This window comes from Macaca thibetana, chromosome 1 (genome assembly GCF_024542745.1).
Source record: "Macaca thibetana thibetana isolate TM-01 chromosome 1, ASM2454274v1, whole genome shotgun sequence".
In the NCBI taxonomy this organism is placed as follows: domain Eukaryota; kingdom Metazoa; phylum Chordata; class Mammalia; order Primates; family Cercopithecidae; genus Macaca; species Macaca thibetana.
Genome location: NC_065578.1, coordinates 121828141 through 121842476, shown reverse-complemented (window position 1 = coordinate 121842476; position 14336 = coordinate 121828141). Strand labels below are relative to the sequence as shown.

At 48.0% G+C, this 14336-nt stretch overlaps 1 protein-coding gene and 1 non-coding gene across 2 annotated transcripts in view; one reads left to right on the top strand and one right to left on the bottom strand.

The window, feature by feature from the left end:
• LOC126952281 (neuroblastoma breakpoint family member 6-like protein) overlaps positions 1-14336 on the bottom strand; it is a 142231-nt gene that overhangs the window by 75347 nt on the left and 52548 nt on the right. The gene's annotated exons all lie outside the window — the stretch shown is intronic.
• On the top strand, positions 4940-5011 carry TRNAH-GUG (transfer RNA histidin (anticodon GUG)). Its single transcript has one exon. It is a non-coding gene; the product is annotated as a tRNA-His (tRNA).

Here is a 14336-nt window from a genome sequence, read left to right as displayed (position 1 = left end):
TCACTTCTTTGTGCCAATGCACAGGTTCTAGATGCCTGAGGGCATGATGACACGGAGGCCAGAAGTCGTGTGGTTGGGCACATTTCTGAGTTGACGTCAGGCTGCGAGAGTGGGGGCAAGATGCAGGAATGCCAGATTCTCGACATTCTCCCGGGCCCACACCTCCTTTTGCACTTCCCCTATCAGAAGCGGCCCCACTGCACGTGACCACCATAGCCTCCTGGTCTGAAGTCACCCACTTCCCCATTCTTCGCTACGCTTAATTTGTCATGCTCACCGCTTGCATTCCCTGTGTCCGAATGGGGAAACGCTCGTGAGGAGGACACCAGCCGGTTGTGTTCCCACTGCCCAGTCCCTTCTTGATGCCTCCAGATGTGGGCTCGGTGGGGCAGGACTTGCTCACCATGCAGCTACTCACCTAGAGCAAGGCTTCACACCTCGTGAGCACCCAATGCTCGGTGAATGAAGGCGTTCCAATGCAGGTTTCTGAGAGACATCAAGAATTCTACTGGACTTCCCACTTTTAGTCCTTTGAATAATTCGGGTAATGGGAAGATAGAAAAAGCTTTTCAAACCTGGGTGTTCTTTGTAAGGTTTATTCCAAGTCTAGAGGCACCTTCTGGAATGGGCTCCCCTCTCTGTAAGGGGACACCCCCTCAGCCTGTGGGACTCTGTAGGTAGAGAGGAAGGTAAACCCTGAACATTGAAGAGGAGGAGAAGAAAGTGGGTAATACTAGGGGCAGCCTGGAGTATGAGAGACAGACAGACAGACAGACACAGGCACACAGACACAGATGGACAGGTTGGAACAGCTGGACTGGGTCGAGGAGGAGTCAGGAAGCAAAAGCACCTATATGTCCAAGAGCCAGAATTAGGATGTAGAAGTCAGAGTTCAGTTTTGCTGAAGAGAGTCAACAAAAGAACCAAGGCAAAGGGAGCCAATAACTCCAAGGATCCAGGTCTGCATAAGAAGCATGGTCAGGTGCAGGATCCTATGGCTCCAGAGATTTGTCTCCAGTGAGATGAGTTTTACAGAAAAACAAAACAAAACAAAACAAACACCATCAAGGAAGGAATAACACAGAGGTAGTTATTAATGTGCTAATGCACCCTTGTCTAGGAGGGAGAACAGTCTGTAGATCGTTTGCATTTAACAAAAGCAGAATGCAATTCATAAAGAAAAGAGAAGAGGAACAAATGTCTAGAAGGAGCCATTCTTTCCTCTCCTATTTGATTAGCCTCTTGACAAGAAGCAGTTCAGGGTCCCTCCAGCCAGCTTTCTCTGGATTCAGTTAGGTAAATCACCAGAGAAAACAATTACAATTATTGGAAGACTTTCTAAACATCTTGGAGGTTTAGCTGTGGAATATGTGCCAGAGATTATCTCTGGGCAGTCAGTGTCCACCATGTCTTTCTGCTGCGTCTCCTGCTTAGGTAAGTCAGGCGGGCACCACCCCCTCACTGGTACATCAGACTGATGTATGGAAACTTTGCTGTGCTGGCAAGAGCACGAAGGAAAAGGCTCTCTCACTGAGTTGGAAAAATGTATTGGAAGATAAATTGGCACACCTGTTGGAGTCAAACTAAGAACGTGTAAAGTGATGCTTTTGGCTCCCGGCAAAATCGAGTAACAGATGCCCGAATTACTCTCCTGCATGAAGTCTGCCCACTACTCCTCTCTGCAAACAAACGTGCCTGTAATCCCAGCAGTTTGGGAGGTCTAGATGGGTTGATCTCTTGAGCTCAGGAGTTTCAGACAAGACTGGGCAACATGACGAAACCTCATCTTTACCAAAAAAATTCAAATTATTATCCAGACATGGTGGTGTGTGCCTGTAGTCCCAGCTACTCAGGAGGTTGCAGTGGGAAGATCGTTTGAACCTGGGAGGCAGAGATTGCAGTGAGCCAAGATTACACCACTGAAGTCCAGCTTGGGCTACAGGATGAGACCCTGTCTCATGAAAGAAAGGAAGGAAGGAAGGAAGGAAGGAAGGAAGGAAGGAAGGAAGGAAGGAAGGAAGGACGGAAGGAAGGAAGGAAGGACGGACGGAAGGAAGGAAGGAAGGAGTCAGGTGCGGTGGCTCACGACTGTAATCCCAGCAATTTGGGACCCTGAGTCAGGTGGATCACAAAGTCAGGAGATGAAGACGATCCTGGGTAACACGGTGAAACCCCCGTCTCTACTCAAAATACAAAAAATTAGCCGGGTATCATGGCACATGCCTGTAGTCCTAGGTACTTGGGAGGCTGAAGCAGGAGAATCACTTAAACCTGGGAGGTGGAGGTTGCAGTGAGCTGATATCATGCCAAAACCACGATATCAGAGATGATAAATTCGCTGGATAGGATTAACAGCAGATTAGACATTGCAGAAGAAGTGATCAGGGCACATGGAACCATGAATAATTGAAAATATGCAAAATGAAACTCACAGACAAAAGAGATTTTTTTTTTTAAATGAAATGATTATCAGTGAACTGTAGGGCAGACTTTAGAGGTCTAAATTATGAGTAATGGAAGTCCCTGAGAAGGAGCAGACAGGAAAGGAAACATTTATTTTCTTTCTTTGTTATTTTTATTAGGGATGGGGTCTCAATATGTTGACCAGGCTGGTCTTGAATTTCATTCCTCACTCAACACTTCACGACTTGGTCTCCCAAAGGTGTGAGCCACTGTGCCCGGCCAATGTCTGAAGAAACAATAGCTGAAAACTTCTCAATCATAACAAAAATTACAAATCCAGTGACCCAAGTTGCTGAGGAAACCGAAGCACAAGAAACATGAAGAAAAGCACTCCCGGATCCATCAAAATAACATTGCTCAAATCCGGCCAGAAGAAAAAGACATTGCACATACACAGGAACAAAGATGAGGATTGCGTCAGTTTCCTTTCTGCTCTTGCCGGCCTCTACCAGAAGCAGCAATGCACGCGAGCAGAGAACCAACATCTTTAAGGTACTGAGGGCAGGGGAAGTTAGCCTAGAATACTATGCCAGAAAAAATAAATTCCCAAAACTGGAAGTGAAATAAGGACATTTAGAGATGTACAAAAGCTGACCGAATTCACTACCAGCTGACCCACACTACAAGAAACGTCAAAGCAGTCCTCCAGGCAGAAGGAATCCAATACCAGATGAAAATCCAGATCTACACGAGGAAATGAAGAACACCAGAAATGGGTAACTGTCCTAGGTATTCTTTTATTTTGTAAATTTCTTTTGTAAAAATTTGACCATTTAAACAAAAGCAATAACAATGGATTGTGGGGTTTATAACATGCATAAAAGCAAAGTCCATGTCAGCAATAGCCTCAAGGCCAGCAGGTGAGGTTTAATATCACTTGAAGGTTGACTGTGATCAGTTAAAAAGGTTTGCTCTAAGCCCTAAGGCAATTACTAAAATACAAAAGAAAGAGTTATAGCTAATAAGCCAACAGACGAGAGAGAATGGAATGATATAAAAACCATGTGAACACTATGATAGATCAATTGCTCTTCCTATAGTAATTGCACCTCTATCTATAGAAATACTTACACCAGTGACTGAAAATGCCTGTACAAGAATGACTAGAGCATTATATGTAATAGTAAAATCACAGAACCAATTTAACTTCTAAAGTGTATGGAAAGGGCTAAATGACAGTAAGAGAGAGGGAGAGGGGAGAGAGAGAGAGAGAGAGAGAGAGAGCGCCAGGCGCAGTGGTTCACGCCTGTAATTCCAGCACTTTGGGAGGCAGAGGCGGGCGAATCACGAGGTCAGGAGATGGAGACCACCCTGGCCAACATGGTGAAGCCCGTCTCTACTTAAAATAGAAAAATTAGCTGGGCGTGGTGGCGCGTGCCTATAAGCCCAGCTACTTCCGAGGCTGAGGCAGGAGAATTGCTTGAACAAGAGAGTCAGAGCCGACATCTGGCAACTGCACTCCAGCCTGGAAACAGAGCGAGACTCCGTCGAGAGAGAGAGAGGGGGAGAGAGAGAGAGAGAGAGAGAGAGAGAGATCCCAGAATCCTAGCGGACCTTGATTTACGTCCTCATGTCGTACTCGAGACACAGAGGAGAGGAGGGTAAAGTTGGTCTCGCTCTGCCTTTCCATGAGATCATGTGCTGGATAGAAGAAAGTTGCCAGCGGTTTAAGCATTTTTAAAATGCAGGAAACGTTCCACAGAACAGGCTCGAACCACCCACCTCCAGACTTGGAAGCAAGTGCACCACCCGACTGCGACACAGGAACAGTTGGCTGTCGCTCTGGTATCACCACGCAGAGCAAGCGCCCATCCAATGTCAGGTGGAGCCATCGCCTTTTGTAGAAAATTGTGCAGGCTCCAAAGCCTCGGAAAGCCGGAGAGGCGCATCTTGCCGGCTACGGTTGAAACCCGTACATTGGGTGATTCTGAAACTGGAAGGGCAGCGGAATGGCCTTCGCCCCGTCCTGCCCCTCGCAGGCGTCAGACCCGGCATCCCAGCAAACGCCCGGCTTGGCGACTCCCTGGGCCTGAGCGCGTCGGTCCCAAGGGAAGCAAGCAGAACGCCCCGTGGGCTCTAGTGATGGCTCTTCCCGTTCTTGGCTCCGCGTTCACCTGACTCTCTACGCTGCTTGCGCTCCCCTCTCTCACCTCGGCTTCCCTCGGTGGGGCGGGAGAAAGGAAGGGTGAAAAGTAGAAATACGGAGAGGCGGGAGAGAAGCAGAGGAGGTGCGGACGAGGACAGAGAGACACCCCGAGAGAGGCTGGTGCAGGGAGGCCCAGGTTGGAGTGGAAGAGATGAGAATTGTTCTCATCACGTATGAGGATTGGGAGGAAGGGAGGGAAAAGCAGAGCGGCAAGAAAGAAAAGCGCGAGCCACCTGTGGCTGTCTGGGAAGAAATCTACCTAATAATCAAAATCTATTGACGTCAAAGATACTAGAGCAAAATCAGACATCACCACTTGGCCTGTGGCTCGCCATGATCGTATAGTGGTTAGTACTCTGCGTTGTGGCCGCAGCAACCTCGGTTCGAATCCGAGTCATGGCAGCGTTGTTTGGCCAGGTAGTCAGCTGTACCCTTTTGCTGGAAGCCCTGGACGTGCTCTGTCCTGTTTCTGAGACTCACACAGCAAATAACACACTCAGCCCTGTTGGTGGCTTACAAGGAGGCAATGGTGTGCTCAGAACTGTTTTTCCGGTTACTGGGAGCAGGTCAGGGGAAGGAAAAGAGACCTCACCTGACAGCTTCATCAACCTGGGGAGGAGTCCAAGGGAAACCCTGGACTTGCACCGTCCTGTCTCTGAGCCTCACAGAGCAAATAACCCAATCAGCCTTGTTGGTGGTGGCTTACATGAAGGTAATGGTGTGATCAGAACCTGTTTTCCAGTCACTGGGGCTGTTACACACGAAATGACAAGCTTTTAATGACTTTAAACTCGAAACTGTTTGTTGTGGCCTACAGTGGCTTGTCTCCGAGCCCATGGCCAAGTTTGTATGCCAACAGGAAAGTGTGGGGAAAGACAATCTCGTGCCAGGAGTCTTTCCACCTCCACTCTGCCTGGTGGAAATGGGCCTTGGGCCTGGAGCACTTCCTTCCCAAGAGACAAGGAGTCTTCACAGCCTGTGCTGGACTCACCTCCTTGTGTGGGAGTATCTTTCCTGGATCAGACTTAGTGTGTACCCCTTTGTTCCACTTAAACATGTGCATCAACTGGCACCTGGTCAGCTGTTGTATCTGCTCCCACCCCTCCGCCCCCCGCTGAGGGGAGGGGGCAGGACCCTTTCTTCTGCTTCTCAAGAGGCTGTGTGTGCAGGCCAAATGGAGGGACCTGCTGGCCATGGGGAACCAACGCCCACGACTGAAGCGGAGCCCATACCCCGCTCTGTCTCCTCTCTGTGTGAATAATGCGTTGTTCTTCCGTCAAGTGCTTGATTACATTGTATTTTCCTTGGTGACTCTGATACCAAAAGACTGTGACCAGAAGTGTTCCAACTTCTACTCCTGCTGATAAGAAACACATTCCACTTGCTGGACAAGATGAACGAAGATTCTTCTTGCATGAGTCTTTTTGTGGACACATGCGTTCATTTCCCTTGAGGAATACCAAGTACTGGAATTGTTGGGTCATAGGGTAGGTGTAATGTTTACTTTATTAGAAATGGCCAAATGGTTTCTTCCAGAATGGTTTCTCACCAGCAAGGAGAGTTCCACTGGCTGCACACCCTTGACAGCATGTGGTGTTTACTGTCTTTTAAATACACCCGTTCTGGTGGATGTAAAATGGTACCACGTCGTGGCTTCAGTTTGTGTTTCCTTTAATGAGTAATGCTGTTGAGCAAATTTACTAATGCCTTTCACCATTTAGCAATCCTTCTTTGCAAAGAGAGGCTATCGAAGCAATTTCCCTAATTCAATTGGGTTGGCTTTTTATTACTGATTTCTAAAAAGTACTCTCTACATTCAAGATTTGAGGTTTTTTTTGTTTTGTTTTGTTTTGTTTTTCAGGTAAACATAGTGCAATTATCTTCTCCCAGTCTCTGGCTCACCTTCTCACTTTCTCATGGTGATTCTTGATGAGCAGAGGTTGATAACTTTGGTGAAATTCTACTTTGCTTTATTTTTTCCTGTTGTCTCTTAAGGCAGAAATGTATTCTGCTACATTCTCTTCCAATAACTTTCTGGTTTTGTTTTAATTTCTAAATCTATGGCATATCAAATTCATCTCCTGACCACAGCAAGCTTAGCATCTGCTAATGTCCTGATCACCAGAAAACTTCTTAATATTGTAAATACACTATTTCCTTTGCCCCATTGAATGGCTTGTATTGAAAACCAGTGACCAGTCATGGTGGCTCATGTCTATAATCCCAGCACTGTGAGAGACTGAGGCCAGTGGATCTCTTGAGTCCAGGAGTTGAAGACCAGTCTGGGCAACATGGCAAAACCTCATGAGTACTTAAATGCACCTGTAGTATGAGCTACTTAGGAGGCTGAGGCAGGAGGATCACTTTAGTGTGGGAAGCAGAGCTTGCAGTGAGCTGAGATCTGGCCACTGCACTCCAGCCTGGATGACAGAGTGAGATCCTTTCTCAGAAAACAAAAAGAAATTTAAAAACAAATGAAAAACCTATGAACCTTATAGCTGTGGGTCAGTTTCAGGTCTCCCAAGTCAGTCTGTTGAAGTATTTGTGTCTCCCAATGCCGCTTGCACACTGCCTTGTTTATAACAGCTTAGAGTGAGTCTGAATGTCAGGTTGTGCAAGTCTTCTGGTTTTGTTCTTTTTCACACAGCATAATAAGCTTTGAAATAGGTCATAACTCATGTAACCATCACATAGATCAAGATATGCTGTCACTTCATCCCTTTCATTTCAGTGTGGGATGCAAGTCTTCGCTCATCTATGCTGATTGCCCCCCTTGGGGCCAAGGATCCTTGTTACCAGAAGTCAGGGACCCGAAACAGAAGGACTGGCTGGAGCTGCAGCAGAGCAACATAAGTTGTGAAGATTTTATCTTAATATGGACATTTATCAGTTCTCAAATAATACTTTTATAATTTCTTGTGCCTGTCTTTACTTTCATCTCTTAATCCTGTTATCTTCATAAGCTTAGGATGTGCGTCACCTCAGGACCACTGTGATAACTGTGTTAATTGTACAAATTGATTGTAAGACGTGTGTGTTTGAACACTATGAAATCAATGCATCTTGAAAAAGAACAGAATAATAGTGATTTTTGTGGAACAAGGGAAGACAACCATAAGGTCTGACTGCCTGTGGGATTGGGCAAAAAGAGCCATATTTTCCTTCTTGCAGTGGGCCTATAAACGGACATGCAAGTAGGCAAGTTATCGCTAAATTCTTTTCCTAACAAGGAGTATTAACATTAATACCCTGGGAAAAGGATGCGTCCCTGGGGAGAGGTCTTTGAATGGCCACTCTGGGAATGTCTGTCTTGTGCAGTTGAGATAAGGACTGAGATAAGCCCTGGTCTCCTGCAGAACCCTCAGGCTTACTAGGGTGGGGGAAAACTCAGCCCTGGTAAATTTGTGGTCAGACCGATTCTCTCCTCTGGAACCCTTTTTTCTGTTGTTTAAGATGTTTATCAAGACAATACATGCACCACTGAACATAGACCCCTATCAGTGGTTCTGCTTTTGCCCTTTGCCCTGTGATCTTTGTTGGACCCTTATCAGTGGTTCTGCTTGTGCCCTTTGCCCTGTTCCCTCAGAAGCATGTGAACTTTGTTACACCCTTATCAGTGGTTCTGCTCTTTGCCCTTTGAAGCATGTGATCTTTGTAGCTACTCTCCATTCTTATACCCCCTCCCCTTTTGAAACCCTTGATTAAAAACTTGCTGGTCTGAGACTCAGGCAGGGATCACGGTCCTACCAATATGTGATGTCACTCCTGGTGGCCCAGCTGTAAAATTCCTCTCTTCGTACTGTCTCTCTTTATTTCTCAGTCAGCTGACACTTATGGAAAATAGAAAGAACCTACATTGAAATATTGGGGGTGGGTTCTCCCAATAGATCTTCTCTTCTACCCTCTGGAGAGAATAAATCTTCAGTTGCCTGCAGGGAGGATGAACACACAAAAAGTCCACAACACTCAGCACAGAGTCCAGATTTTAGTGATTGGGTGGGTTGGGAGGAAGCTTATGTTTCAGGCCTTTCAAAATCTTAGAAAAAGTTTTCTTTATTTTGAAGCTTTGGGTCAGTTTTAATTTCTTCTTCTTCTAGAAAGATCACAGGAGACCTAATGTTTGTGTCCCCCCAAAATGCCTTGGTTGAAACCCTGACCTTCCCCCACCCACTCCAGGAAATGTGTTAAAATTAGTACAAGGGGCCTTTGGGAGATAATTTGATACAGAGGGTGGAGTCCTCCTGAGTGGGATTAGTGCCCCTATAAGAGGGACACTAGAGAGCTCTCTCCCCCTCTTTCAGCCACCTGAAGATACAGTGGGAAGATGGCAGTCTACGACCAGGAAGAGGTTCCTCACCCTAATCCTACCATGCTGGCACCTTGATCTTAGACTTCCAAACTCCATAACTGTGAGAAATGTCTGTTGTGGATGAGCCACCTAATTTATGGTACATTGTTATAGAAGCTCCAACTAAGACAGAGGAGTCCCATGGATGGTGTCTAATTTTTGATGCTGGTCATTGCATTCTTTGAGTGGGATATTGCAAATTAGAAAGTGAGGGAGAGCTGACCTTTCCTGCATATGAAAGAAGAGAGTGGAGGGGCAGCGAGACAGAATGGGGAAGAACAAGCTGGAACCAGAAAACTGATTTCAGGGTCTGGCACTTGAATGTCTGATTTGGAGAAAGAGAAGACACGGGTAGGTGTATCCAGAGAAGAAGACCTTCAGTGGAAACAGCAGATGTTTAAAAGCCATTCGATTACGTCTTTCACTTGTTTGTATGTAGTCCTTCTTTTCCCATCTTTGTAAGTCTGGCACAGGTGAACTGGATGTGTTTGTCCAATGTGTTTTTGGAATGCAAGTGTGAATAAACATGACTGTGTTATACTTCAAATATTCATCCCAGAGAATCCTAGAATTCCCTTAGGTTCTGCCAACTGTGCATTGAAAGCACAACCGGCCCATCATGGGGATTAATTTTCATTGCACATTTCTAGGAAGAGGGAGGAGGAGGAGGGGGAATGTGACAGTCTCAGCAACAGTTGCTATACTCTTACTGAAATGGTTTTCCTATGTGCTTCTCAACAGATCGGCCCTTTCTTCAAATAAGAGCAGATGGAACAACAAAAGCTGTTTAGTGGTACCCTAGAAATCCCTTGAAATCCTGGATAGGGAAGCTCCAGTACCACCAACTAGAAAGACTGAGGATTCCTAGTAGCTGGTACTGGCCATTGTCGTTGGCTTTGTCCACTTTGACAAACTGAAGATAGGGACTGGACTCACCACGCCAGCCTCCAGAGGAGGTTATGTCGACTTCATGTTAATTTTAGATCCTGAAACCTCACAGGATTTTTCTTCTCTTCCCTTTGATCTCTCTTCCGCTTACTCAACAGGACAGAACTCGCCGCCTTTCTTTCCCATCAGAAAGGGATCCCTTCTGGACAGGACCAAAGTGAGTAGCTGGTTTCCCCTACCTGTCCTGCCAGGCCTGGGTGTCTGGGGACACCGGAAGGCCCCTCCCTCACCCCGCAGTAGCCATTCCACGGTGGAGATCTCGCCTATAGATCAATGCCCACGCACTTGGCTGACGGGAAATCACGAATTGGCGCCCAATTGGATCTTGGATCTGAGGAAAAAACTCCAGCGTCAGAGGGAACTCTGACTGTTTCTCCACCCGCTGCCGCTTCGCAAAGGCACATCTCTAGGTCAGTGGTCAGATGCCGCCGGGACGCTGCAACTCGCTCCAGGACTCGGGACTCGTGGCCTTGGCGGGCCTCGCTGAGTGCTGGGTGCGTCGCCTGCGGGCTTCTCTTTTGGAGAAAGGAAGGAGGGAAAAGCCTTGTGAGACGACTGCAGGAGCGACCAACGACCCCCACAAATCCCAAGTCCTCCCAGCGCACAGGGAAACAATCACTAATATGGCAAGAAGTTTGAAAAAGTCCCTTCCGTGCGCCCCTGCTTGTCTAGTGGTTAGGATTCAGCTCTTCCACCACCGCACCCGCGGTGCGATTACTGGTCAGGGAATTGTTTTGCACTGACCGCCCACCCGCAGGAATCTTTTTTTACTCCGCTGTCAGCCGGCTTGCTCCAAGGGCCAGAGGCAGAACAGTCTCCGCTGCGAGGTGCAAACCCTGGTGAAGGAGGGCAAGTCCTGGTGGACGGCCTCTCATGACACACCGCTCTTATTTATCTCCGTGTCCGTCATCCGCAGAAGGGGCTTTAGAGAGCGTCTCCCTCGGGTGTACACCGCCGTGCAGGGATGCCTGCCCTGGTGGAGCTGCACCCAAGAAGCCCACCGTCTTTGCCGCCTCCGCCGTCCTGGAGGCGCCGATTGGGCTGAGCTGCAAATAACTAAGAGAGAGGCTAAGCCAAGCTGTGGCGTTTGTGCGTGCCACACATTGTCAGCTGACACAATCGGTCAGCTGAGCCTCCTCACCTCCGTTAGTAGTTGTGCTTCTTAGGCCTTAGGAAGAGGCGACCGGAGATGTCCGCGAGGTTGGGAGGGGCGTGAGCGGCGGGTGAGGTCCTCCAGGACCGCCAGTTTGTTGATTTAGCTGTAGAGGGGAGCGATGTTCCAACAAAGACAGCAGGTGGAGTCGACACAAATGGAAAAGTGTGGCTGGTGCCCTAAGCAGAAGGCAGGTGTAAAAATCACTACGACGTCAAAGCGATGGTACCACGGTCAAATCCCGCAGTGTCTGTCACACTCTACCAAGCAACTGCGCACGCTCCCCCTTTTCCATTCAGTACTCCCAAGAAGGGTTGGGACGAACCCCGTGTTCACTGTAAGCTCAGAGGAGAGCGGGAGCCAGGGAGGTGAAGTGCACAGACTCAGCAGAGGCCGCCCGCAGAACCGCGGGGGTGAGAGGGCCCGGTGGCTGCGAGTCCGAGTCGGGAGCCGCTGCTGAAAGGAGGCCTGGGTTGTCCTGTGGGTGACTGCCGGTGGAATCTTTGGCAGAGAGGGGTTTGGAAGAATGGTGACGGGCAAGCAGAGGGGAAGGTGGTGACTCTGAGCGTCCGGCTAGGGGAGAGGAGGCTGTGCTGTCTCTCTTCTCCCCTTACCTGGTGGGGGACCGACCATAATCAGGAAGGGGGTTCTCCCTGAACAAGGGTAGTCCACTGCACTCCGGCTGCGCTGACCCCTGCGATTTCCCCACACGCCGAGCCCTAGTCTGCGGTGGTGTTCATGCTACCCGGGGGCTGGGTTCACACTCTCTTCTGACATGTCTTGGCTCACCGCCAACGCGGATGTCGCAGCCAGAGACCCTTCGCTGCCCTCCTAGGGATCTGGAGGGCCGTTTTTGTTGTTCTCACTGAAGCTCACGAACAGTCAGATGTGAGCTCTCTGTGTTTTACACCCTGAATTTGGCTATTGGCAAAAAAAAAAAAAAAAAAAAAAAAAAAAAAAAAAAAAAGCCCGACCCAGAGCTTGGGTCTCCTTCAGGCCTGCACACGACTTCCCGACTCCGGCCTCCCAGCGCGGCTCTTGGCTTGCGAGCAGGCAGCCTCCACCCAGTGTGGAACTGCTGCAACCCCAGGCCCCTCAGGCTGGCGGTCAGACACTTGCAGGAAAAGGGACACAAGGCGTCCGCGGTGGGAAAGCATGGGAGACGTGTCTTTCCCACCGGGTAAGAAGGTTTCCCTACAGTCTTTGGAGACAAGATGGAGGGAGACACCCCTTCCAGGAACACGGCGGCTGCTCCTGAGGCCTGGCTCCGCATGGAGGCTCCTGGGTCCCGCGCTCCCTCTCCCTACCGCTGTGGCCAAGAGCTGCTTCACACATCTCAGCCGGCTTCCTCTTCCGCCTCTGTCTCCTCTTCCTCCCCGGTCTTCCTTGGGACAGCAAGGCCCCCAGCCCGTGGGAAAGACCTAGCCTCCTCTCCAGCACTTGGAGAGGGAGTTGGATGCACGTCTCTTAACCCCAGGAGGACAGAGACCCTGAGGCAGGAAGGGACCCTTTCCCTTGCCAGGAGAGGGTAAGGAAGTGAGTCAAGGACATAATTTTCTTCAGCAAACAGTATAAGGGGAAATCTGGGGACGCTAAGAGTTTTTAAAACCTTTGCGCCATCACAGAAATAATGTATGATTTTCCATTCCACAAATCAGCACTCCTACTCCTCCCTCCTTCCCCACCCCCAATCCTGATTCCTGTTTACAAAGAATGCTCAAAAACACAGAATTATGTATAACAGTTCCCAGTTTACTCAGGAAATTCTGAGATTACAAAGAGACTTTACAAATAAACAAGGGAAGAGAAGAACCTTGGTGGGTCCAACATAGTATGACCATGGATTTATACTCAAAATATAGAAAGACAACCTCAGAATAAGGAAACTTTTGGAATTGAATAAGTCAAGTTTATCTTTAGAATGCAGAGAAAAATAACTCTCCAAATGTCGATCTTCTGTTTTAAACTACTGTTGGACTGGGGAGCGGGAGAGCAAGGGAATCCGCCAAAGATTTTTGGATGAGAATTAACCATTCCTTGTCTACCATAGTCACACCCCAATGCCCCTCAGATCAGAATCCTTTGGAAGGAGCATCCAAGCGGTATAAAGCAAAACCAGAAAAAAAGCAAAACTCACCAATTCTGTAGTTTGTTTTCTCTCATTAAAAATACAAATATTAGGCTAACACCTATTGACACACAATACCAGGAACACAGAATCCCTCCCGGAAGACCGATGGACCCACGGAAGGCACTGATGACAAGGTGGTTGACGAGCTTAAGTAACTAAGTGTTTGGGCACACCTCTGCGTGAGACTGTCTGCCCCGCGTCCTTCATCTCTACATGGATATCCCTCCACAGGCTTCCCTTTTCCTTAGTTTGCATAGGAAATTCACCCAGGCCTTTGTCTCTGGTCCCAGATCTGGGGAAAACTTCTGGAAATTTCATTTCCTCACTGATGAGGTAATCTTTTTGCCAACCCCTGACTTGGTGCTTTCCAAACCCTTTCCTCCCAACCTTGAGACAAACCGGCTTTCAAGGACCCAGGAACTGGAGATTTAGGGATGTGTCCAGGTTACTCCGGAAGATCTGTGGGATGATCGAGCTTCTCTTCATCTACACCTCTTTCGAGTCATTTGAAAAAGCCAAGTATCTTGTTTCTAAACTCATGCTTTTAAGAAAACTACAAAAGTGGAAGTGAGTGAAAATTCACTCCAATATTTCTTTTCTTAACCACACTCTCTTTGGCCACTCCAGGAGGCTGTGTCGAGTGGCACAGTCATCCCACGGACCCAGAGCTTTTCTCCTCAGATGTGTCTTTGGAGTATCTAGTAAAGTCTAAGAATCAAAATGACTGTCATCCAAACTTTTGTGCCTTACAGAGATCTATACAAGAGAGAAACTCCAAAATGTCTTCCCTTGGCACACAGTGGAAGGTTTAGGGCAGGCCTTTGCTTCAAGTGCCTGTTGCTTTGTTAGCTCTGTTTTCCAAAGACATCTGTGTAAGCCTATTACAGAACTTTCCCACCTCCACCCTCCCTGTCCCCTCATGCCTGCCTGTAGCACTAGAGATTCTCCTTTAAAAAAAAAACAAAGCAAAACAAACAAACAAACAAAAATGAGAGGTTATACCACATGGAGCATTGCTGGTTCAGTAATAGAATTGTCAACTCCCACGCTGGAGACCGGGGTTCACCTCATAGGGTGAATGCATCTCATGTCTGAATCTCCTCTTGCTCCCTTCTTTCTTTCCTCCCTCCCAAGCTTACATATCTTT